At 44.1% G+C, this 27092-nt stretch overlaps 1 protein-coding gene across 4 annotated transcripts in view; it reads left to right on the top strand.

The window, feature by feature from the left end:
• The window catches only part of POGZ (pogo transposable element derived with ZNF domain), a 2357128-nt gene that overhangs the window by 1285147 nt on the left and 1044889 nt on the right, over positions 1-27092 (top strand). The window lies entirely within an intron of this gene.

Genomic DNA, 27092 nt, shown 5'->3' with positions numbered 1-27092 from the left:
GCACCATCACATAAATTAAAAAGAAATGCTAGCTGTACAGAACGTACTGACAGCCTTCAAGGACTACCTTCATCCAGGACAATTACTGATAGACGGACAACACCACTGTTACGTGCTACATAAACAAGCAAGGGGTACACACTCCTACCCCATCTGCAAACTAGCCATGGCATTGTGGAACACGGCTTTGAGCTGTCAAGTACAACTACAAGCTCAATTCCTGCCAGGAAAGCTGAATACTCTGGCAGACGAACTAAGCAGAAATCTCATGGACCCACACGAATGGAAACGGGAACCACGGATTTTCAACATGTTGACATGCAAATGGGGGAACCCAGACATAGATCTTTTTGCCTCACCTCAGAACTATCAGTTGGACAAATTTTGCACAAGAACTCCTCACAAAAAAGCCTGGAAAGTGGATGCTCTGTCCTTCAGCTGAAAAAACTTATCAGTCTATGCCTTTCCCCTTTGCCTCTGCTCTCCAAAGTTCTACTAAAAGTCAAACAGGACAAACCAAAATTAATTTTGATTGCTCTAGACTGGCCTCGCCAGCACTGGTACCCACTCCTGCACAGTGTGTCACACCTTCCACCGTGGCACCTACCTCAGACACCTTACTTACTGTTTCAGCAGAACAACCAAATTCTGCACACTCAGCTCCAAACTTTGAATCTTGCAGTGTGGCTAATCACCTAAATTCACCCTTAGCGTCTCTCAGCAAACCTGTGATGGATTTCATTTTGGAGCCGAGAAGACCTAGTACTAGAAAATCTTATGCTGACTAATGGAAAAGATTCTGTGCCTGGAATCAATCTCAAGGGATAAGCACAGCAGTGCCCAACATTCCTCAAATTTTGCAATACTTAACTGAGGTGCTTCGCAAGGGCCTGTCCTTTTCTTCCATAAAAATCCATGCCTCATCCATTTCAGCCCATTACAACACAGAATCTCCCCTCTTCTCCCATCCTCTTCTAAAGCAGTATCCCAGAGGGGCCAAGAGCTTAAGATCACCCAGGAGAGCGCCAACCCCTGCCTGGGACCTTAATTTTGTATTGGAGAAAGTCACTCTCCCTCCTTTCGAGCCAGCTGCTACTGCAGACTTAAAATTTCTCTCCTGGAAAACAGCTTTCCTGTTAGCAGTCACTTCAGGTAGAAGGATTTCCGAATTACAGGCTCTTATGGCAGTGGAGCCTTTCATCATTTTTCATGCAGACAGGGTATCTCTCAGGACCAGCCCATCCTTCATGAATAAGGTGGTATCCAGTGTGGCTCTTATTCAGACCATTCATTTGCCAACATTTTTTCCCAATCCACAGAACAAGGAGGAGCAGATTCTACATTCATTGGGTGTACACAGACAACTTAGATTTTACTTAAACAGGACTAAATCTCAAAGAAAATCTGAACAACTGCTGGTAGCATTTGCTGCAGGATCAGAGGGAAAGGCTATTTCAAAGCAAACCATTTCCAAATGGATAAGCCATTGCATTAGTTTCTGCTATAAGCACCATGGAAAATCTATCCCCCAGGGGATCAGATCCCATTCCAACAGGGCTGCATCTACTTCAACAGCCTTTCTCAGAGGTGTTCCTACCAGGGACATCCTAGAAGCTGCTACCTGGAGCTCAGTTAATACTTTCACCAAACATTACCATTTGCCACTTTTCTTTAAATCCAGAGCTGGCTTTGTCACTGCTGTCCTGCAGGGCCTTGTAGCGGGTCCAAATGCTGTATAATTCCCTCCACCCAACCATAGCTTTGGGAATCTACCCAAATGTAATGACTGCAACAGTGAAACACGAAGAACATAGTACAGTTGTGTACACTTACCATAAATGTAGATGTTCGAGTGTATTCACTGTTGCTGTCCTGGTTACCCTCCCTCTAGCCCCCTATTTTTCTCTGGCTATACCTCTACTTTCTCTTACTATGCTTAAAAGCCATTTTTGGTTTATTTGCTTTTGGTTGGAGGTGTATTTTTTGTGTTTTTTATTTTTATTTGCTCCCCATTTGGGGGCCACCTGACATCTGGGGCAAGAAAAACTGATGTAATGGCGTCGGCTGCATGTTTTGTACCCCTGACGACCTGATGTTATGGAAGAAGGGACAGCAACTGACGCAGGACCCAAGACTTTGTTAATCAGGCCGACTGAGGGCAACCTGTCAGCAGATTACCCAAATGTAATGACTGCAGCAGTGAATACACTCGAACATCTACATTTATGGTAAGTGTACACAACTGTACTTTACATGTATTCCCAGAGATGCTTCAAAAACTGTTAAATCTTGGAACCATTCAGGAGGTTCCACAGGATCAAAAGGGAAAAAGGTTTTATTCAGGAATGTTTCTGGTGCCCAAAAAGGAGGGTCCTTGGAGACCCATTGTGCATCTTTCACACCTAAATACCTTTCTGAAAATTCCTTCCTTTCCCATGTTGTCTCTTCTGACTTTGTTTCTTTACTTCTTCCTCTGGCTTTTTTGGCTTCTCTGGATATCAAGGATGCCTACCTTCACAGTCTGTTCATCTTCTTTTCAGGAATTTTTTACTTTTCTCTGTTGTTTCCTGGCATTTTCAGTTCTTGCCTAGCTCCTGTGATTGCTTTCTGCAGGCTTCAAGTCATCCAAGTATTTCCTTACCCGGGCGATCTTCTCTTTCGAGCATCCTCACCAGAGATTTTATGGCAAAATCTTAACTTTGCCATTACTCTTTTACAGAGTCTGGGGTTCACAATAAACTTCAAAAAGCCCTCCTTAAGGTAAAGCGTTTATAGGATGCAGGATTCAGACAGTGACTTTGCTGGCATCCCTACCTCTGCCAAAGGCCTTGACTCTCATTTTCTTTTTTCAAACTCTTCTCCCTCTGACTTCTGCCACAGACAGCAACAGCCAGAGAGTTTCTGAGACGTCTGGAATTTATGGCATCCACCATCCCTATGTTACCTCTAGCCAAACTCCACATGAGGACAATTCAGCATTTCCCGAAATCAGTCTGGAAACAGCATGCACATCCCCTAGAATTTGCATTTCCTCTTCTTCCCTATGTAGAGGGAACTTCGTTAGTGGATTCAGCAGTTGTCTCTGAACCCAGACCTTCCCCTCCGTCCACCTCTTCCATCTCAAGAATAGGAGGGTCAGCCGAAGGAGCCCATCAACATCAAAGAGATGAGTACTTCTACTGGCACTTCAGGCCTTCCATCCTGTTTTCTACCCGGAGCCTCTTTGTGTTTACAGACAATACCACAGTTCTGTGGTATGTAAACAAACAGGGAAACAAAATCTTACCTTCTTTGCAAGCATGCACTCATGGTATGGGAGTTTGTGGTTCAGTATCATGTGACTATTTAGGCAGTTTATATTCCCTGAAGTTAAAAAATTTTGTGGCAGACAGTATGAGCAGGTCCTTGACTCAATCCCACGAATGCATGCTTCACAAGGATGTTTTTCAGGACATTGTACACAAGTGGGGTACTTCTCAAATAGATCTGTTTGCTAGTTTGAAGTAAATAGTGTGGGAAGAAATAGCCAGGGAATTGTTATGGCTAGGCTTGTATAGGCCGTAGGGCCGATAGCCTAGTATCAACCTATGAACCCTCTGAACAGACAACTTTCCTCACTTTTATGCCAGAGTCCCAGGTCCTCTGGTTTGGAAGCTGGATGCCCTCTCATTTTCTTGGAAGGGGATGTTTCTTTATGCACCCCCGTTCCGAACGTTGTATTTAGGATTAAACAGGACAAACTCAAAATCTTGCTGGTGACTCCCCCTTTGGCCAAGACAGCATTGGTTCCTTCTTTTTCTGCATTTAGCTAAGGGCAGTCATCAAAAGTTACCTCACAGGGTGGACCTACTTACACAAGACAAAGGATCCTTAATCCATACCCACTTGTCCGCTCTTCAGCTGACTCTGTGGGTGATAGGATTCTAATTCCTTACAGACACCCTGCAGACTTGCTTAGGCTTCTGCAGGAGACTAGGAAGCCCACTACTAGGAAATCCTACTTATTCAAATGGAAGAAGTTTTCTGTGTGCTGTCTTTCACATAACCTGGATCCACTCTCGGTGGATGTTCCTGTGGTTCTTTCATACTTGTATGAATTGCTCAGTGCTGGGGGGCTTATTCCTCTGTTAAGTCCCACTTATCAGTTATCTCTGCTTGTCTGTCTTTATCTCCTCCTTTAGTTTCTAAGTTTGAGGCAAAACAATTTCTAGAAGGTGTCCTTCACATCAGACCTCCCAAGAAGCCTATTCTTCCTCCCTGGGATCTTAAATTTGTTTTGGAAAAATTGACTCTGGTCCCTTTGAGCCTGTGGCTGCAGTTTCCTTGCAACACTGTTCTTGGAGGACTATTTTGTTGTTAGTCCTTACTTCAGCCAGACGTGTGTCTGAGCTTCAAGCTCTTAAGGCTTGTCCTCCTTTTTTGTTTTTTTTTCATAAGGACAGGGTGTCCTTATATACTACACCTTTTATGCCCAAGGTGGTGAATGAGTTGTCATTTAATCAATTTGTTAATTTGCCTACTTTTTCCCCTTCTCTACAATCTGCTAACAAGAAAGCACTACACACCTTAGATGTGTATAGACAACTCAGATTTTATTTGGATAAGGCTTAGGCTATCAAGAAATCTGGTTAGCTTTTTGTTTCTTTTCATCCCAGGTCTTTGGGAGGCAATTTCTTCTTGGATTTCTAAAGCTATTTTGTTTTATGTTTCTCATGGAAAAGCCCTTCCATTCTTCTGTTAAGGCTCTTTCCACTAGGACGGTGGCTTTTTATGGTGCTTTTTTTAAGGGTTTGGACACTAATTTCATTCTTGAGACAGCTACCTGGACTTCTGTGTGTACTTTCACCAAACGCTACAAGTTGGATGGAATTTCCAGAACTAGAGCTAGTTGCTTTCTGGAGAGCTCTACTGGTCCTTCCTCTTCCCAATTTTCTTCTTAAGCTTTGGCACACTCTCTCATGTTAGGAATACTGCAACAGTAGCATACAATGACATAGAATAGTTGTATAAAATGTTACCATAATGGTAGATGTCCTTCAAGAATGCAACTGCAGTCATAACATATGGGTTGTCCTGCCTCAGGCAGTCCTCGGTCGGCCGAATTCCAAAGTCTGGGTCCGGCGTCGGCTGGTGTCGCCTCCTCTCCGACGTCACAACGGCTGGAGTATAAAGGCATCGGCCGACACCATCTTCTTCAGTCTTTCTTGCCGCACGGTGCCCGAAGCAGAAGCAGTTCGCTAGTGCCGGTCGGTCAGCTCCTGTGTTTTCAGTACCGAAGTCATCTAAAAGCTAAGTACCCCGTTGGGGAACATTTTTCTTGCCTCAGCCGATGTCAGAACAAATTGAGAAAGTTAATAATTGTTTGTCTTGTGGTAAACAAATACCTCATAAGGACTTCCATTCTTACTGTCTTCCTAGCCTGGGCCCAGACCATGACGTCTCGGCCTGTGCTGCCTGTGCTTGCTTTAATAAGCGCACTCTCATGCGCCGGGCAGAATTTGCTGAAGACTTTTTCGGTGAATCCTTTGCGTATATCATGCCGTCGGATCAACCGACAGCTCAATCTTCCAAAAAACAGAAGGACCGGGACCGGCATCCTCGGCCCACGTCCTCTACCGATACTACTCCTAGACCCTCCGCTAGTGCTTCGGTCCCTGCGGAAGCGGTAATTCAACCGCTCCAGGCCGACGACACAGCGTTAGCTCGTCCTTCAGTCCCGGAGACCTCTCCGGTGCCGGTTGTTGATTTTCCTCCGGAAACCGAAGTTCTTGATTTACCCGACACCATTCCGGTGGACAAGGTCACTCCTGCATGTGGGGCTGCTAGGCCTCCTGTATCTATGTCCATCAAGGCCTTTGCATGTGCTAAGGCCGCCAGCCAGGCCAAGGCCCATCCTAAACCTGCTGTTCAGGCCCCCTCCTCTGATAAACAGATAATGTCTCTTGCTGCAGACCTTATTTCCCTTATCAGGGGGTCTCAGCCTCACCCAGATAGAGGTTCTCAGCCTCCTGCAGAGAAAAGGCCTAGAACTGAGCAGACTGAAAACCTCTCTTCAGATAAGGCCTCTGGGGATTCTGAGCATTCAGATATTCAAGAAGAATCCTTCCAGGCCTATGAGGACTCTGATGCTGAGGAATCAATTCCCTCTGCCTCTCCTCCAGAGGATTTCTCATTTGGTGAAGTCCTGCACTCAATGAGGGAACATTTCCAATGGCAGAGTCAGGAATTCTCTGATTCCAGGAAAAGGCTCCGTACCTTCCTAAAGCTTCCCCAGCACAGACCTTTAGTTATTCCTCCTGTGATGGATGTTTTGGATGATGTCTTCTCCGATTCCAGTGCTAACCCTGATTCTCTCCCCCCTGCTCCTGTCAAGCCAGACAGATATTACAGAGTCCCTGACACTCACAAACATCTCTTTAAGGCCCACACCGTGGATTTAGAAACTATTTCACAGGGTCCCAAGGAGTGGCTACCTCCACTGCCAAGAATCCTTTGCCAGCGGATAGGGAAGCCAGGTCTATGGAGAGATGGGGTAAAAAAGTTTATACCTCTACCACCCTAGCCATGAGGTCATTTAACTGCCTTTTTCATATGTTTCAGTACCAGGATTTTTTACTGGATGATTTACAGAAAAAGTTAGCCTCTCCTGAGCCTGTTGACAGAAAGGCATTGCAGGATCACATACATAACACTCAGCAGGTTAACAATCATTTTCTTCAGTGTGGTTATGATGCATTGGAGGCTTCATGTAGGGCAGCTATGACTGGGGCTGTGATACGTAGACATGCTTGGTTAAAAGATCAGCCACTGCCAGACCATGTCAAAGTAAAGTTACTTGATGCACCTCTGGAAAAACAGAAGCTTTTTGGCACTAATGCACAAGATGTGTTGAAGTCCATTGAGGAAAAAGCTAAGTCAGTACAGACAGTCAAGGATTTCCTCCAGGTTCAGCCACCCAGATTCAGTAGAAACTGGCCTTCAAAGAATTGGTCCTTCCCAGACTCGGGCAAGTTTCAAAGGGGAAAGAACAGGCGTGGCCGAGGCCAATACTGAGGCCCCTACAGGGGCCGCCAATGGCAACCTACAAATCAAAGAAGTGCTGCAGCCAGTCCAGCTGCACCACAAGGACAATCACAATGACTTGACTTTCATACCGCCTACAAGGGCTCAGAGAGAAGCACCCTTGGGCGGAAAATTGTCCTTATTCTCAAAAAACTGGCATATCTTAACCAAGGACAGCTGGATTCTGGATTTAATAGACAAGGGTTACAGATTCCACTTCCATACTTTACCTACAAGACAAGGCATGCCAAACCTGCCACACCATCAAAGGGCAGAGGCACTCATTCAAGTTTCAAAGCTATTAAGTATAAAAGCAATAGAAAAGGTACCTCCTCAGGAACAAGGTCAGGGATTTTATTCAAGACTGTTCCTTGTTCCAAGAAAGGAAAACAGTTGGAGGCCTATACTGGACTTGTCTACTCTAAATACCTTTCTCATTGTGCCAAAGTTCAAAATGTTGACGTTACAGCAACTCCTTCCCATGCTGGGCAAGGGGTCTCGGCTGGTCACTCTGGACCTCAAGGAGGCATACCTGCATGTCCCAATCAGACAAAGCTGCAGAAGATACCTCAGATTTCTTGCAGGGACAGAGCATTATCAATTCTCAGCATTGCCATTTGGCTTATCTACTGCGCCCAGAGTGTTCACGAAATGCCTGGCATCAGTAGTGGCACACTGCAGACTCCAGGGAATTCAAATATACCCCTACCTGGACGACTGTCTCATACAAGCAGACAACAGACAAACCTTAATAAAAAACTTGGACTATGTCATGCAGTTACTACAGGCCTTGGGATACACAGTCAGCATTCAGAAATCAAGACTACTGCCATCCCAAAAGATTATTTTCCTAGGAGCCAAACTGGACACACAAACACAAATGGCCTACCTCACAGAGGAAAAACAACAGCAGTTACCAGAGTATTTCAAAGGCCTAGCACAGCTCTCCCAGCTGACTGCAAGGAAACTCCTGCAGGCCCTGGGGTTCATGGCATCATGCATTCTTCTGATACCTTTGGCAAGACTTCATATGAGAAAGCTGCAATGGTATTTGAAAAGCTTATGGTCCCAACACAGCCAAAGCCAAGAGGACGTAATCCCACTTATTCCATGTCTGCAAAAAGAATTCTTGTGGTGGGCTCAAGCAAGTCAATTAAACAAAGGCATGTCTTTCAACAGACCTCAAGCAGGTCAAATAATTACAACAGACGCCTCAGACCGTGGATGGGGGGCGCACATGGAGGACAGATGCGTTCAAGGTCAATGGACACCAAAGGAAAGACATCTGCACATAAACCAAAAAGAGATGTTGGCAGTGATACATGCAATCGACAGTTTCAAAAAATCACTGCAGCAAGGGCATTTACTAATAAGGACAGACAACACCACTGTCATGTGGTATATAAACAAGCAGGGAGGGACTCATTCATACCCCCCTCTGCAGACTAACAATGATTCTCTGGGGAAAAAGCACTGAGTCTGAAGATACACCTGCAATCCCAGTTTGTGCCAGGCAAGGACAATGTACTGGCGGACAAGCTAAGCAGAAATTTCCTTGATCCACATGAATGGATGCTGCATCCCCACATTTTCTCACAAATAACAAAGACACGGGGACGACCGGACATAGATCTCTTTGCGTCTCACACGAATCATCACCTGGAAAAGTTCTGTACCAGGACCCACCATGCTCTAGCCTGGACAACGGATGCTCTCTCCTTCAGCTGGAATTCCCTAAAAATTTATGCATTTCCTCCTCTGCCACTGTTGACCAAGGTGATCCTGAAGATCAAAGCAGAACAACCAACAGGCATTTTGATAGCTCCAGACTGGCCAAAGCAACACTGGTACCCGTTGCTGTTGAGCATAACTCGGACCAAACCGTGGCCTCTGCCCCTATGGCCCCTGCTCCTAACACAACACAACTACAGGACTGTTCACCAAAACCTGAAAACATTACACCTGACAGCCTGGAGGTTCCCTTAACTCCTTCCGCTTCCAATCTTTCCAAGGCAGTTCAGGACATCTTATTGGAAGCACGCAGACCGTCCACCAGAAAAACCTATTCAGCCAAGTGGAAGAGATTCAGCATCTGGGCTGCCAACAGGGGTCAGGATACAACAGTACTGAGTATACCTCAGATATTGGAATACTTGGCAGAATTGTTTCATTCTGGACTCTCATATTCTTCCATAAGGATTCATGCCTCAGCAATCTCAGCAAGATACAATTGTGACCCACCAGTGTTCTCACATCCTTTGCTAAGACAGTTCCTGAGAGGGATAAAGAATATCAAGCCTCCCAGAAAATAACCAAGTACCTGCATGGGACCTCAATTTTGTATTGGAAAAATTATCTCTTCCTCCCTTTGAGCCAGCAGCAACATCAGAGATGCAATTTCTATCATGGAAAATGTTTTTTCTATTGGCAGTCACATCAGCAAGAAGAGTCTCGGAAATACAGGCACTCATAGCAGTACCTCATTTTTCATCAGGACAGAGTCTCTCTAAGAATAAATCCTTCTTTCATGCCAAAGGTAATTTCCAGGGTGTCTCTAAATCAAGCTATTCACCTTCCTACTTTCTTCCCCAATTCTCAAAATAGAGGGGAAAGACTGCTGCATACCTTGGACATACACAGGCAACTATGCTACTACTTGGACAGAACTAAGGCCACCAGAAAATCTGACCAGCTGTTTGTGGCCTATGCTGCTGGAATACAAGGTTAAAAGCAATCTCCAAGCAAACAATTTCAAAATGGATTGGACACTGCATCAGATTCTGCTATTCTTACCATGGAAAAAGTGTGCCAACCAATATTAGGCCACATTCCACCAGAGCTATAGCCACATCCACAGCTTTCCTAAGAGGAGTGGCTACAAAGGACATTCTAGAGGCTGCTACATGGAGCTCTGTGCATACATTTACCAAACACTACAACCTGCCTTTATACTCCAGATCCCGAGCAGGCTTTGCTTTGGCAGTCCTGCAGGGCATTTTAGCTACACCATCTTTTTCTTATCTCCATCCACCCCCAGCTTGGCTATGGTATTCAACCCATATGTTATGACTGCAGCATTCTTGAAGGACATAGTACAGTTTTGTACCTACCATAAATGTAGATGTCCGATAGATATGCAACTGCAGTCGGATTTTTCCTCCCTCCTTTCCCCTCTTTTCTTTCTTTTGGGTCCATTCCCCCTGTCCCTTTTAGCTGGGGGTATCTCCTATGGTGTATCTGTTTATTACTGTTGTGCATGTCTGGAATTGTTTATCCATTCACCAAATTTAGCCTTCCTAGGAGGGCACCTGGCATCTGGGGCAAGAAACACTGAAGAAGATGGCGACGGCCGATGCCTTTATACTTCAGCCGTTGTGACGTCGGAGAGGAGGCGACACCAGCCGACACCGGATCCAGACTTTGGAATTCGGCCAACCGAGGGCTGCCTGAGGCAGGACAACCCATATGTTATGACTGCAGTTGCATATCTATCGGACATCTATATTTATGGTAGGTACAAAACTGTACTATGTGCTTCTCTTCACTGTTGCAATATTCAATCCCACCTCCTACCCCTGGCACTTTTGTGTCTTGTGGATGTATTGTTTACTTCTTACTTTTCCTTAGGCTGGCGTTCAGTTCTAAAGATGGTACGTCCGGGCATCGCTTTTATGCCGCATGTACATGAAGAGCAAATGTGCAATGTATGACATACCTTGTGCAGTAAAAGTCTTTGGTGTACTGGCCAGACGTTGGGCCACCCTTGGTGGGGAATCCCTCATGTTAGGAATACTACAACAGTGAAGAGAAGGGCATCTATCATTACGGTAAGATTTTACACAACTATACTTTCTGGATGGTCATGGTTCAGTCCATTCTGCCTTTTCTGTGCAAGGATGACTGGATGTGCTTGACAGATCTTCAGGATGCATACTATCATGTCAAAATGAGCAGACAGTCCAGAAGATGTCAGCACTTCCAGCTGGGAGGAAGACATTAACCATTTCAAAGCACTGCCCTTTGGTCTCACCACAGCCCCCAGGGTGTTTACCAAGTATATAGCAGTAGTAGTAGCTCACCTGAAGTTGCGGAGTTTCCATGTATTTCCATACCTGGATGACTGTTTTCTGCCCAGTCTGACCAAGCATTAGCTAATTCAAGTGAGGGACTACTTTCTGCAGTTGTATTGTCATCTGAGGAGATCCATCAACAAATCTCAGCTCAGTCCATCTCAGACTTTGGAGTTAATAGGTGCTCATTTGAATACTGTCAGTCATATAGTTTCTCTTCCTCTGTCCTGGATCCAAATTGTTCAATTCCAGGTCAAAAGGATTATTCAAAACTCTGATCTTTGTCTGTCTGGTACTACAAGCCTTGGGGTCCATATTGGCAGCAGTCATTCTAGTTCCTCAGCCCAAGGCTACATTGACCACGGACGCCCCTCGGGTCGAGTGGGGGGCACTTCTTGGGAAGGACAGTCCAAGGTACATGGTCACACGAAAAGGCCAAAACACATATCAGCATCCTGGAAATGAGAGCTGTTCTCCTAGCATTGCAGGCCTTTCAAGACACTCGCAACCTGGACTATTGCAATTCAGACAGTATGTCAGTAGTCTAGTATAACAGCAATCAAGGAGGAACCAGATCGTACCCCATTTGTCGAGAAGCTTTGAGAGTATGGCAATGGGCAATTTCCTCTAATCCCTTTCTAATAGCAATGCACATTCCAGGGAAGTCCAGAGTGATTGCAGACAATTAAGTAGGTCCATTCTGATGCCTCATGAGTGGTCCCTCAACATCAAAGTGGCAAAGAAGATTTTCCATTGATGGGGTCAACCTTGCTGCAGTCTTTGTATCTCCCCTCAACAATAACTGCAGCAGATTCTTTGTCCTGTCCCCCCCCCCGGGGGGGGAGTCACAGAGAGTTGCTGTATTTCACAATTGGCCCCCGTGTCTCCTATATTCCTACCCCCCTCGTTACCCCTCAATCCCAAATCTTTTCAGAAAGCATCTCAATTGAAGAGCACAATTATCCTCATTCCACCTTATTGGCCTCATCAGATCTAGTTTCAATTCCTTTGGCCTCATTTTCTGTATCCACCCTGGATTCTGAATCCATCTCCAGACCTGCTGTTTCACCTGACAGACATGACTCATCCTGACATTTCAGGCCTCAAGTTGACCGCATGGTTTCTCTAGTTCCACTGATTGCTAGACAGCCCAGACTGTCTTCCCCTTTACTTCATATTCTACTATCATTACACAAAGCTTCCACTGGAAAACTTTATAAAAGTAAGTGGAAAAGATTTGTTTGTTGGGCACATAAGCAAAATTTAGATTCTTTTTCAGTTCCAATTTCTAAGGTTCTTGATTTTTTAGCTACAATTTTCAGTGAGGGGTTAGCACTTCAACTGTCAGAGTACAGTTGCGAGCCATTTTCAGTTATCATATATCTTGTCTCCTGAATCTTATAGACTTCTTTGAATCAGTCTCCAGAGCCGTGTACGAGGGTAAGGCAGTCCACACAGTCTGTCTGGACCTCCCCAAGGCCTTTGACACCATCCCCCACTCTGGAGTCATACATAAACTTACTAAGCTGGGCATTAATCCGTACATCACTCGATGGGTTGCCAACTGGCTTACTGACAGAACCCACACTGTAAAAGTAGCTGACTCCAAATCCAGCTCCAGACAAGTGGAGTACCTCAGGGTTCAGTCCTGGGATCTCTCTTGTTTGGCATCTACTTCTCTGAAGTACAGGCCAACACTAAGGGACTCTGGCTAACAAAGTTCGCAGATGACTGCAAACTGGGAGCCATTATCGAATCCCCAAATGATGTGACTTCTCTACAAAAGGGCCTTACAGAAACAGATGCTTGGTGCCAGAGCCATGGGCTCAAGCTCAATGCCAAGAAATGTATAGATGTTCATCGTGTTTCACTGTTGCAGTCATTACTCTTGGGTTATCCTGCTGGCAGGCTACCCGCAGTCGGCCTGAATTCCAAAGTCTTGGTCCGGCGTCGGTTGCTGTCGCCTCTTCCCTGACATCAGTGCGCCAGGGGTATAAAAGATGCAGCCAACGCCATTTTCTTCAGTCTTTCTTGCCACGCGGTGCCCGAAGCAGAAGCAGTTCGCAAGTGCCGGTTGGCCGACTCCTGAGATTTTTGTGTTCGAATTTCAGATCCGAAGTGTTCATTTACAGCTAAGTACCTCATTGGGGAAACTTTTTTCTTGCTCCAGACCGATGTCAGAAAAAGTTAATAATTGTAGTTCTTGTCGGAAGCAAATACCTCATAAGGACTTCCATTCTTATTGTATTCCTCGCCTAGGCCCTGGTCATGACATTGCTAATTGCAGGTTTTGTGCTAGATTTAACCAACGCACTATTAAGCGTCGGTACGATTTTGCATTTCATTACTTTGGCCGAAGATTTAATTACACGATGTCGTCGGATAGTCATCTGACTACCGCAATTCACAAGAAACAAAAGGAAAAGGACAGGCATCCAAGGTCCAAAACTGATGACGAGGCTTCTTCTAAGCCAGTCGCCGGTTCTCAGTGAGGCACTTTCGCAGCCCCTGACGCCCGCTACCTCAGAGCCGCAGGCCACTTCCAACTCCCACGTGGAGCAGACTAGGCCACTGGAAACTCAAGGTATTGGAAACTTGGAAAATATTCCCTCAGATGGGTCCGGAGCCGCTGAGCAGGCATTGGCTTCTGAGGGTGTTTTCAGGCCTACACAGTTGTATGTAAAACCTACTACAGCTTCAAAGGCAAAGACTAAAGCACCACTAAAGACAAAGAAACAAGTGCAGCAAGCCCATGGACAGGCCTCCATGCCTAAAAAAGAGATGCTCAAAATGGCCAAAGACCTAATTACTTTGATCAGGGGTTCCCATCCCCCTCCTGATAAGAGGCCTAGGCAAGAGACAGAATATGAATCTTCAGATCAGGTTTCCATTTCCTCTTAACTCCTCTTCTGAACAGGAATACTCTCTTTCTCCCTATGAGGATTCTGATGCTGAAGAATCTATCCCTTCAGCCTCTCCTCCTGAGGATTATTCTTTTGGGGAAACCCTGCATACCATGAGGGAGCACTTCCACTGGGAGAGCCAAGACTACTCAGAATCTAAGAAAATGCTCAGAGACTTACTTTTACTACCTCAGCACAGGCCTCTTGCTATCCCCCCTGTTTTAGACATTGTAGATGATGTATTTTCAGAGTCCAGCCTGTCTCCTGACTCTTTACCCCCTGCACCTGCTGATCCAAGACAGCTACTGATTAAAACGGATAATACTACAGTCATGTGGTACATAAACAAGCAGGGAGGTACACATTCCTACCCCCTCTGCAGACAAGCCATGACTTTGTGGGACACAGCATTGACTTATCAAGTTCACCTGCAAGCACAATTCCTGCCAGGAAAGATAAATACTCTGGCAGACGAACTAAGCAGAAACCTCATGGATCCCTACAAGTGGAAACTGGATCCACAAGTCTTCAGCATGATAACAAGGAAATGGGGATGCCCAGACATAGATCTATTTGCCTCCCCTCACAACTGCCAACTGCAGAGATTCTGCACAAGGACTTATCTCAAGCAAGCATGGAAAGTGGATGCCTTGTCCTTCAGCTAGAAAAGCCTAACAGTATGTGCCTTTCCTCCACTGCCTCTCCTCTCCAAGGTACTCCTAAAGGTCAGACAAGAGAAGCCAAAAATGATACTGATTGCCCCAGACTGGCCACGCCAGCACTGGTACCCAATCCTAAAGAACTTGTCTCAAGGTCCAGCCTGGACATTGCCTTATATTCCTCACTTACTGACCCAACAAAGCAATCAGATCCTGCACAGCCAACTCAGGACCTTAAATTTGGCAGCATGGCGGATAATGTAGTCATTCAGAACACTCCTCTCTCCAAAGCTGTGATGGATGTCATTTTGGAGGCCAGGAGCCCCAGTACCAGAAAATCTTATGCAGAAAAATGGAAGAGAGATTCTGTGCTTGGAACCAGGCACAAAGAATTGACACGTTTGTACCAAACATTCTTCAGATTTTACAATACTTAACTGAGATGCTGGACAAAGGCCTATCCTTTTCATCAATGAAGATCCATGCCTCTGCCATTTCAGCCCATTACAATACAGAACCACCTATCTTTTCTCATCCTTTAATAAGGCAGTACCTCAGAGGGGCCGAAAACATAAGACCTCCAAGGAGAGCACCAATGCCTGCATGGGACCTCAATTATGTCTTGGAAAAACTCACACTGCCTCCTTTTGAGCCAGCCTCAACAGCTGATATAAAATTCTTATCCTAGAAAGCACCTCTGCTCCTAGCAATAACCTCTGCAAGACGAGTCTCGGAGTTACAGGCACTCATGGCTGTGGAACCTTTTATCATTTTCCATCCAGACAGGGTTTCTCTGAGGACAAACCCGACATTTATGCCTAAGGTGGTGTCCAGTGTGGCCCTTAACCAAACCATTCACTTGCCTACCTTTTATCCAAACCCACAGAACAATGGTGAGAGACTTCTGCATTCTTTGGACACAGACAGGTATGCTTCTACTTGGATAGAACTAAAGCTTTCAGAAAGACTGAGCAACTTTTAGTGGCATATGCTGCAGGATCACAAGGAAAGGCTATCTCAAAACAGCGCAGTAGGCAAGAGAGGCACTCAGAAAACAACCACAAAATCCAAAAGAGAGCAGTAGGCGCTCTTTTGGATTTTGTGATTGTTTTCTGAGTGCAGTTTTCGCAGTTTTCTTAGTTAGCTATCTCAAAACAGACTATTTCAAAATGGATAGGCCATTGCATTCGTTTCTGCTATTCACAACATGGCAAATCAGTGCCTAAGGGCATTAGACCACATTCAACCAGAGCAGCAGCCACTTCAGCAGCCTTCCTCAGAGGAGTACCAACCAAAGACATCTTAGAGGCTGCAACTTGGAGTTCGGTGCACACTTTTACAAAGCACTACCACTTACGTCTCTACTTTAAATCCAGAGCAGGCTTTGCCACTGCAGTTCTGCAGGGCCTCATAGCCTCTCCTAATCTTATTTAGCCCCAGCCACCTTTCCTCAGCTTTGGGATTCAACCCAAGAGTAATGACTGCAACATTCATCACCGTATGAACCTATGAACAGTGAAACACAATGAACATAGTACAGTTGTGTACCTACTATAAATGTAGATGTTCAAGTGTATTCACTGTTGCAGTCCAGGTTACCCTCCCACCATCCCCCTTTCTTTTGCTGGGTCTTATCTGTACTTCTCTGTTCTATACAACCTATGTGGTGTATTTGCTTGTAGATGAAGGAAATGATTACCTTAGTGCATGTATGTTTATTGGCGTATTTTTTAGCCTACCCTTTTGGGGGCACCTGACACCTGTGGCAAGAAAAACTGAAGAAAATGACGTCGGCTGCATCTTTTATACCCTGGCCCACTGACGTCAGGGAAGAGGCGACAGCAACCGACGCCGGACCAAGACTTTGGAATTCAGGCCGACTGCAGGTAGCTTGCCAGCAGGATAACCCAAGAGTAATGACTGCAACAGTGAATACACTCAAACATCTACATTTATGGTAGGTACACAACTGTACTTTATCCCCTTTTGGAAAAAACATGTACCCGTGAATTATCACAGAGGTGGCAGTACACTAAACACCGAATGTTTGATAAGAGATTTAGGGACACAGGTGGACAGTGGTCTCACCTTCAATAACCACATCGCCACAACAGTCAGGAAATCCTTCTATGTGGCACACCTCATCACTAAGGGCTTTTCATCCAGAAAAAAGGAGGTCATTGTCCCACTTTACTCATCCCTCATTAGACTCATTATAGAATACAACGCCCCATTTGGTATGTACCTCTCAAGACATCTGCAACAACTGGAAAGGCCGCAGAATACCTCACCAAAAGAATCACAGGCCTAAAGCAGATGCCCTATGCTGACTGCCTTAAAAAACTCCTGCTGTACTCTGTCGCTTATCGTCTACTCCGAGACGATCTCTGCTTAACATACAAGGCCATGTCAAACCCAGAGCTGTTGGATATGCTACACTTAAAGAAATCCCAATCCCTCAGAGCCACATGCTCCAGGGATCTAAATGTTGTCATCATAATAAACAAAACATGCTGGAGGGATAGGTTCCTGACCCAGAGACTCCCCAGACTCCATAATAGACTGCCCATACTTGTCAAGTAGAGCACCTCTTTGCCCTCTTCAAAAGGAACCTTGATGATTGGATGGGAGAAAGGAAATACACCCCAGGGATCATGTCAGTCGCCTTGCTAGACAGTGGTCCAGGGAAGTAAATAGTGTGGGAAGAAATAGCCAGGGAAGTGTTATGGCTAGGCTTGTATAGGCCCTAGGGCCAATAGCCCATTACCAACCTATGAATTTGACCTTATCTTTTTCTAAGATTTCCAAAGCCTTTTTCAGAGGAGTATACCTACTCAGACCTCCTTGGGATTTAAATGTTGTTTTACAAGTCTTAACACAACCTCCTTTGAAACACCAGCTAAGTTGTTGTTGTTGGTCTTTTGGCTTTTCCCGGTTAGGGGTCGCCACAGCGGAACTCCGGTCCACTAATGATTGGCAGTTGGTTTTTATGGTGTCGAGTTGCCAGCCCGACACCCAACCTTCAACGAAGGCACGCCCATTCAATGCATGTCTTTCAAACGCCCACTCGACAGCAGGGAGGACATGCAGACCCCACACAGAAGGCACTCCCAAACCAAGCCGAGAATCGAATGGGAGAACCTCTTGCTGAGAGGCAACAACGCTACCGCTGCACCACCGCAGAATCGAAACCACCAGCTGAGTGTGAATTCAAATTTTTGACCTGGAAAACTATTTTTCTTGTTGCTATAACTTTGGCCAGAAGAGTCTCACAGCTTTAAGCTCTGTCATCTAAACCTCCTTATCTGATTTTTCACAAGGATAGTGTATCCTTACGGACCATTCCTTCCTTTCTACCTAAGGTGGTGTCAAAACCCAATGTTAATCAGGTTATCAACCTTCCAGTTTTCTTTCCAAGTTTCTCAAATAAAGGAGAATATATGATATCCTTCTATTCATCTGTTGCGGTATTCTTTACATGAGGGAGTTGCCTGCCCAGGTGACCCGATATTGGCCAGTATACCAAAGTCTTTTACTACTGTAAGGTGTGTGGTACATTTCACATAGGCAGATATCGGACGTAGGCCATAAAAGCGACACACCCGCCCAACATCCTCAGAACTTTTTTGCCCTCAGTCGGATCGCCAGTGTCAGATGTCGCTCTGCTGCCGGAATTGCAGTTTTCTACTAAAGATAATTGCCCTGGGAACCTTTTGTGTCTTTTGCTGTTGCATTTCTTTTGCTTATAGTTAATGTCATCCAAGAAGGAGAAGTGTGATTGTGGAAGACAGATTCCACAAGGATAATCATTTGCAGTACTTTTTTTTCTTGGGCCCCACCATGACCATAAAAACTGTTCTGTCTGCCAGTTGTTCATCCCCAAGACCCTTCATAGTCGACTTTCGTCCCTTGCAATATACTTAGAGAACCAGTGCCTGAAAATTCTTGCTAAAAGCATGATGGCGGGATCCTCTGGCCCGAATACTGAGTCTGCCATGAACTGAAAGGCCAGAAGGTCTCCGCCTGAATCTAAAGCCGCACCTCCCCCTGCAGACATCTCTCCCAAGGCACATCACATGATAGCCAGGAGAAATGCTCTGCTTCAGATCTGGATCTTCAGGTCTAGCCAGTTTTACAGGCCGCCTTAGAACTGGATGCCAGCACATCCAGGGAGGCCTCACAGACATCAGGTACGGATGTCCAGGGGGTACCAAGGCTCATTCTTTCAGAAGACACTAGAAGAATTATGCATGTCTTATGGAAGAAGTCGAATTGGATGTGCTTGAGTGCAGGCCTACATCCTAACCCTCTACTTTACATCAGATGGATGCTCCTGCTAGGAAAAAACAAAAAAAAAACAAACATTCCTCATCTCCTCAAGACCCTCAGAAAGAGAGGCAAAATTTTGGCCAGTGATTATTCTAGGCCTTCATGGCCATGAGGCCTTCCACTGAGTCCCCTGCTCCACCTCTCTCCTGGCCTGCCTCCCCCCAAAAAAGGGTCAGACATCAACTTACTTCAGAGGAAAATTCTTTCTGTGATGAGGACATTGACTCCTTAGCCTACTCCTCACAAAATCCTTCCCCATTAGACTACACCTCCCATGTGGAACATTCTAGTAGGACGGACTCTCCTATGGAGGAGATCTCATTTGGAGAAACCCTTCTAAAAATGAGAGACTACTTTAAATGGGACAGCTCTCAAATGTCTGAGGTACAAAAAAGATACAACTACCTCCACCAGGTGGAGACCCTTAGCTCTTTAGCTATCCCTCTAATTATCCCTGCTTTCCTGGATGTCTTTGCTTCCATGTCCCTACACCCTTGACTCACATCCTACAGCCCCTAAGAAGCCGGACAGATACTGCAATTTCCTGTTTAAGGCTCCTGTGGCAGACCCCTCTGTCATCTCTCTAGCCTCTGACAAGGCTTCACTGTCCCCCCCGTTACACTTCTCTCCCCCTCTCTGACAAAGACAGTAGGCAGCTAAAGTGTTTGGGGAAGAAAATCTACACTTTAGCTGCTTTAGCCTTTAGGGCTTTGAATTACCAAATGCATATGACTAAGTATTCCCTGGAACTTATGTCAGAATTATCTAAAATAGTATGTGACATGTCAGATTCAGAAAATAAAGCCTTGGCTTCTTCCCTAATTGCTGCATCCTCACAGGTGGCCCGACACGCCATAAAATGCATCTCTGATAATGTTGAGGCTACCTTCAGGGCTGTAGCTTCTGCCTCAGTACCGAGAAGGTTTGCTTGGTTGAGGCTTCAACCCCTCCCTGAGGATGGAAGCTTATGGATGCTCCCATTGTCAGCAATGCCCTATCTGGTAAGGCTTCAGCTGATCTCTTCATGTCACTGCAGGAAAAGAATAATGAGTTAAAAGACCTCAAACATATCTTGGTCTTTCCATCTCAAAAATTTCACAGGAACTATCCTTCAAAACAGGTCTTCATCTGCAGGAAATCCCGGGCCTCCCAATCCAAACCCTTCAAGGGGAGCAAGAAATCTGATAATTTCTCAGCTCCCTCTTCTTTCCATATTGCCAAGCAGCCCTTTCCTGATGGAGCAGGTTCTTCCTGACTCCTCAGGACTCCCTTGCACTACCCCTCTTTCTCTTGAACTACTCCTCTCTCCCTTTGCCTGTCCCTATCCCTAATAGCGTGGGATTCCATAACACAAGATGCCTGTGTGCTGTACATCATAAAACACAAATATTTGATGACATGGCACATGGTGCCTCTCTTCAGGGGTGTCCCACAACCTCCTGCAGATCAGATGACTTTCTTCCCCCAATTATTGGCAGACCTGCTGCCACAGGGAACCATATATTCAGTGCCCACACCCCAAAAAGGAACAGGCTTCTACTCTCGCATGTTCCTAGTTCCCAGAAAGGAAGGCCCCTGGAGATTCATCCTAGACCTTTTCTTCCTCAGTACCTTCCTAAAGGTACCCTCCTTCAAAATACTCACCCTTCAGTCCCCATTTCCTCAAATCCTCCCACAGGCCTGTCTGGTAGCCATAGGCATCAAAAATGCCTATCTAAATATTCCCATTCATCCCAAGTTCAGGAAATTTCTTCATTTCTCTGTGCGATCCTGTTACTTTCAGTTCTTGGCCTCACCATTTGGTCTTTCTACAGCCCCAAGAGCCTTCACAAAATATTTAGCACCAGTAGTCACTTTCTGCAGACTCCAAGGCATTCAAGCCTTCCCTTACTTGGACAACTTCCTGTTCCAGGCAAACACCCCAGAAAAACTGTTGAGGGATCTCCATTCAGCCATGGTCATCCTACAACATCTATGATAAACAGTCAGTTCCAAAAATCTACCATCATCCCATCTCAAGAACATGTCTTTCTGGGGTGCAGATTCCAAACAGGCAAAATGATACTGTCCCTTCCACCCCAAAAGGCTAAGGAGGTCTGTCACACCTTTTCAGGGATCCTTCCGTTGCACCACTTGTCAGCAAGGCAATTTCTCAGAATCCTAGGACTGATGGCTTCCACCATCCCCTATGCTGCCCCTGGCAAGACTCCACATGAGGAAGTTTCAGTGGTTCCTCAAGTTGGTGTGGGTACAACATGCCCACTCTTTGGAATTTCAAATCCTTCTCCTACCTTGCTTAAAGGACAACAATGGGATTCTGTTATTAGGTGCTCAACTTCTCTGTCCTTTTTCTCCCTATTTATTGTCCCTACTACGAATAAACAACAATACAGCATTTTAAATATTTTAAATTGACTGTTTCTCTCCAGTAGGACAGTACCTTACTGTACTGTGATGGTTTCACTTTCAAAAAACTTTTATCCCGCCCTGAAAAAGTCTCCAGTTCACTGATGTCATCAAGGCCACTGAATACAGCAGTTTTCTGGCCAATTCCCTCCCCAAACTGATATCACCATGACTGTCCTAAAAGTCCACCCATGCTGTGATGTCACAGCTCCCTGGTCTTTCCCCTACCCATACAGAAAGTAAAGGCTAGAACAAGGAAACAGTACATGAGTCAAATCCCCTGCTGTGATGTCAATCACAGCAGGTACCAGCTCAAATTACCCTTAGCACTTTGACAGCTAGGGAAGTTAAGTGTGAAGGGGGATGGGAGATGAGTCAAAGTAGTACAATTCAGGCTTCACAAAAAAACTGCAGTTTAGCCATTCTAAAAAGAAACAGCAGTAAAAAGCACTTTGAAAGTCTGCTCTATGGCATTTGCACTGTTTGTGTTTTAAGTAGTCATTGAACGGCATGAAATGTTACTTAAACCTGACTGAAAGACAGTAGTGTATGCATGTAAAATCAGTGCAATGACAAGAGCTTTAGGAAGAAAGAGGCCTGCGTGATGCAACTTTTTGCAGATGAGCACTGCATTGTGGGATACCTAGAGGAAGACTAAACAATCAGAATTACTTCAAGATGCCAGACCCTATCTGGTTAGTATCAGAAATTATGTGTAAAAAAAATTTAAAAACCTGTAAATAGTCCCAGAGTGGTGTTAAAATATAGGATACACCAAATTATGATGAAATAAACATGTTTTTGAGTCTGAGAGTGTGGCTGTCCTTTAAAAAAAGAGCTCCTGTAGTAGATACATCAAATGTCCATCAACCCAGGACTCCCAATTCGCACATTGCTCCCAACTCAAGGCCTGTACACAGATGGATACTGGCTGGGAGACTGCAGTGGACCCACATACTGTGCAAGGGTAATGGTCTCCATCTCAGGAAAAGGATCACATAAGTGTAAAAGAAATGATGGCTTTGAGCCTAGCAATTCAGTTTTTCAGTCCCTCCTCAACCCAGAACAGCTGAGGATCTACACAGACGCCATAACTGTTCTGTGGTATGTAAACAAGCAGGGGGTACAAAATCCTACCTCCTGTGCTGATTCGCCATTCAGGTTTGGGAACTAGTCCACCAACTTAAGTTTTCTCTGCAGGTGGTCTACACCCCTTCCAATCGGGACTCTGTGGCAGACACACTGAGCAGATGCTCAACGCAGACCCACGAATGGATGCTTCACAGGGATGTGTTCCTCTACATAGTCCACCAATAGAATATTCCTCAGATAGACTTGTTTGCCTCAACTTCCAAAATTTTGTTTCAGAGAACCTTACCCTCTGGCATGGAAACTGGATGCCCTATCAATATCCTGGAAGGGGAAGTTTCTGTATGCATTTCCTCACCTTCTGTTCCTTCCAAACGCCCTGCTTGACAGACCAAAAATCTTGTTGGTGACTCCTTATTGACCAAGACAGCATTGGTTCCCCCTTTTTCTGCACCTAGCCAAGGGCAATCATCACAGGTTACCTCACAGAGTGGACTTACTCACACAAAGCCCCAGGGCTCCTTCACCCACCCAGACCTGGAAACTCTACAACTGACTCTGTGGGTGATAGAGCCCTGATACCTTTTAGACACCTGTTCTCTGAGGATGTGCTTCAAGTTGTGCAGGAGGCCAGGAAACCTAATGCAAAGAAATCTTGCCTCTCCAAATAGAAAATATTTTCTATCTGGTGTCTCTCTTAAAACCTGGACCACCAACAGTGGATCTCCCTCTGGTTCTTTCATACCTGTGTGAGCTGCTTAATTCTGGCTTAGCTTATTCTTCAGTAAAAGCACGTCTGTCAGCTATTTCCACATATCAGTCTTTTTCATTTCCTTTAGCTTTTAGATTTGAGGCCAAACAATTCCTCAAAGGCATCCTCCATATTAGAACTCCCAGGAGGCCTCTGGCCCCCCAGGATCTTAACTTTGTGCTAGAGAAACCGACCCTCGCACCCATCAAGCCAGCTTCCTCTAGGTCCTTAAAACATTGCACCTGGAAAACTGTCCTACTGCTAGCTGTAACTTCTGCCAGAAGAGCCTCCGAGCTCCAGGCACTGATAGCTTCTCCACTCTTCTTGGTCTTCCACAAAGACAGGATTTCCCTTCACACTAACCCCTCCTTTTTGCCCAAAGTAGTTAATGAGTCGTCTTTCAACCAGGCTATTCATTTACCAGCCTTATCCCTCTCTCCCCAAAACAAAAGTGAGAAGATCTTGCACATACTTGATGTGCATAGACTACTCAGATTTTACCTTACAAAACACGACCTGTTAGGAAATCTAACCAGCTATTTGTTTCTTTTTGCCCCAGGGCTGTGGGATTGCCTTTGTCCAAACAGACCATCTGTAACTGGATTTCCAAATCCATTATCATCTGCTATGCCTACCATGGAAAAGCACCTCCTTGTGCAATCGAAGCTCATTCTACCAGAGCAGTGTCCTCCTCTCATGCCTTTCTCAAGGGACTAGACACCAATTCTGTCCTAGAAGCAGCTACCTGGATCTCTGTCCGCACCTTTACCAAACACTACAAGCTGGATTCCATTTCCAGATCTAGGCCTGGATTTGCCAGGGCCATCATGGCTTCCTGGAAAATTCTTCAGCTAACTCCACCTCCCTCTCTGCATGATCTTTGGTATTTTCTCTCATGTAAAGAATACTGCAACAGATGAATAGGACATAGAATTGTTGTGTAAGAACTTATCATAATGATAGATGTCCTTCTCTTTTGTGTTGCAGTATTCTGTCCCAGTGGTTCTTGGATGTACTGACTGTTCCTTGGACTGTCTCTCCACCTTGGCCTTCACTGAGGATGGTGTGTGCGAACGTCACTTTTAAGGCGTACGTCCAGTAGCTGTCTACGTAAGACGTAGCACACACCTTAATGTAGAAAAAGACTTTGGTATACTGGCCGATGTCGGGTTGCCCGAGCAGGCAACTCCCTCATGTAAAGAATACTGCAGCAGAGGAGTGACATCTATTGTTATGGTGAGTTCTTACACAACTATTCTTTACATCTCTTGGATGTTCACAGACAGTTACATTTCTTTTTGCACAGAACCAAAAGTTTGAGGAAATCTGAACATTTATTTGTTTCCTTTTCTGTTCAGTTTCTAAAGTAACTTTAGCTAAATGGTTGACTGTCTCTATTGTATTTGTTTACAAAAAAATGGGTCTGCTTTTACCAAAACCACCAAAAGCTCATTCTACCAGTTCTATGGCAACATCTTCAGCCAGTTTGTCCAGAACTTCATCGGATGATATTTGTTCGGCTTCAACTTGGGCTACTCCTTATATCTTTATTGCTCATTACAAATTCGATCTGATCTGTAGGGGAAATGCTGTTTTTAGCTTAGCCATGCTCAGGAATATCCTTCCTCAGAGTCCTCACAGGATTCAGGTAGCTGGAGACGCTGTTCCAATAGTTGAGGAATCAATGAAATATAATCACCATAACATTCCAACTGTGTTGTCCATTTTCATTCTTCCTCAGCTTCCCTCCCGCCAACCCCCCCCCTTTGTTTTAATTGGAAAGATCGAAGGATTGTAGAGGAGTCTTGAGTCTCAGATTCTGTTGTGTGTCATAAGTCTTTGCTACATGATAGTTCTGTGGGCAACAAATAAGATCTGAGCTGGAAGAAGCAGATGAGTCAGATCCGAAGACTGGATTGAACCCAACAGTTGAGGAAGAATGAAAATGGACAACATGGATGGAACATTATGGTGAGTGCATAACTTATTTTTATATCCTTTTCTAGTAAAAGTGGTTAAGGAAAAAAAAAACACTATTGTAAGAGAAATGCAAGACAACGTTTGAAAGTTAAAAACAAAGTAGAAAGACGTTATGAGTACCAGTCGTGGGATATTATAGGAAGAAGTATAGTAAAAAAAAAAAAACACACGTAAAGATGTAGAGGATGAAGACAATTTCAAGTGAAGTATGTAAATTTGTAATAAGAAATAATACATTAAGTGAGTTAAAAAGGGAGGTGTTATGATTAGTTAAGATTCAGTTTCTGGTTTAGATGGCATTGGATTTGAAATTTATAAAAATAGACAAATTGCAGTTAACATTTTTTCTTAATTGTCTTAAATGAATGGATGACTTGTGTTTTTTGTAGACACGAAGTCTGTGAAGGTGTGATAAAGCTATTTATGAAAAAAAGGGGCGATACATGCAGAAAATTGGAGATTTGTCTCTAAACAATGCTGTTTGTATTTTTTATGAAAATCAAACAGATAACATTTGATAATGTGATAAAAGTAGTTGTCATGCCTGGAATATATGGTGTGAGAGAAAGACAAATTCAGGAGATGTTACCTTTGTTGAGAGAGGTGATAGATGACATAAATAAAGGAGAGGAACCAAATCTTATGGTATATGATATAAACAATGCATTTGATAGTGTAGGATGGTACTTGACTGCAGAAATCCAAGAAGAATATTGAAATCATTGCAGTCTGCACACATCAGCTGTAAAATAAAATAATTTGGTAAATGGATGAATGAGTGAAAAAAAATTAAAGTTCAGTATGGTTTATGGCAGGGTTGCCCAGTGAGCAACGTACTGTTTTCATTATTAATGAATGCAGTTGCAGGTGAAATACAAAACATTATGGCAGAGGCTGCATATGTGATATGTGAAAAAGTTAAAATTCCTGTACTTTTATCCATGCAGATGATTTGGTAGTCATAGCAAAAAAATAAGGGCTGTATGAAAGAAGACTTAATAGATTTGGGAATGATATTGAAAGATGCTTGTTTAGAATTAAGTAAATAGAAGTGTAAATGTTTAGAGGATGTATTAAAGATATAGAGAATGTATTTTTTTAGGAATAAGGTATTGTATTAGAGATCAGGTTTTATAAAATATAACAAGTTAAGATGAATGGAAAGAATTGGTGACCAGTTGAGAGATCTGTAATTTTTGGAAAACTTTTAGGATGAGCTTCAGGAAAAAAAGTATACCTACTAAATTCTGTTGTTTTAGATAACATTGCTTATTTGCAAATTTGTTCATGTTACCTAAAGTAGTTGAAAAGTGCATTATAGCTATGATATTTCATTTGATATGGGGAATCCAGATTAAATCCTGTAAAAAGTGGGGTGCTTTATTTACCTGAAAAGGATGGAGGACTTGTATTAATAAATCTGTTTGTTTATGCTGTTTGCATCTATATTAGATATTAAAATAAGAGAAGGTGAAGGGATTGTGTCACATAGTCAGAGAATAAAATATGAATGTTTTGGGGAAACAAAATTTTATAAAAGGGAAAAAGTCTCTAGAAAATTTAAAATATACAGGAATCAAGAGAAAATATTAGTGTGGAAATTAAATATAATGAAGGTTATAGAAAATAGAAAGGAATGGTATAATGAACTATTACATAAGTTTCATATTGTTCATTCTTGAGGACATTTAAGTATAGGTATGAAAAATAGATACAGAATAGACATGAGATGTTAAGCATTTGACAGTATGTCAAGACTTTTTTATGGAGACTTTCTTTAAAGAAATTGTCTGTGAAAGGAAGCATGATGTGTAAAACACTAAATGAAGGAGTATGTTTTGAT

This window comes from Protopterus annectens, chromosome 8.part0, assembly GCF_019279795.1.
Source record: "Protopterus annectens isolate FY-2018-M chromosome 8.part0, PAN1.0, whole genome shotgun sequence".
Taxonomy (NCBI): Eukaryota; Metazoa; Chordata; order Ceratodontiformes; family Protopteridae; genus Protopterus; species Protopterus annectens.
This window is presented reverse-complemented; position numbering and strand designations above follow the sequence as displayed.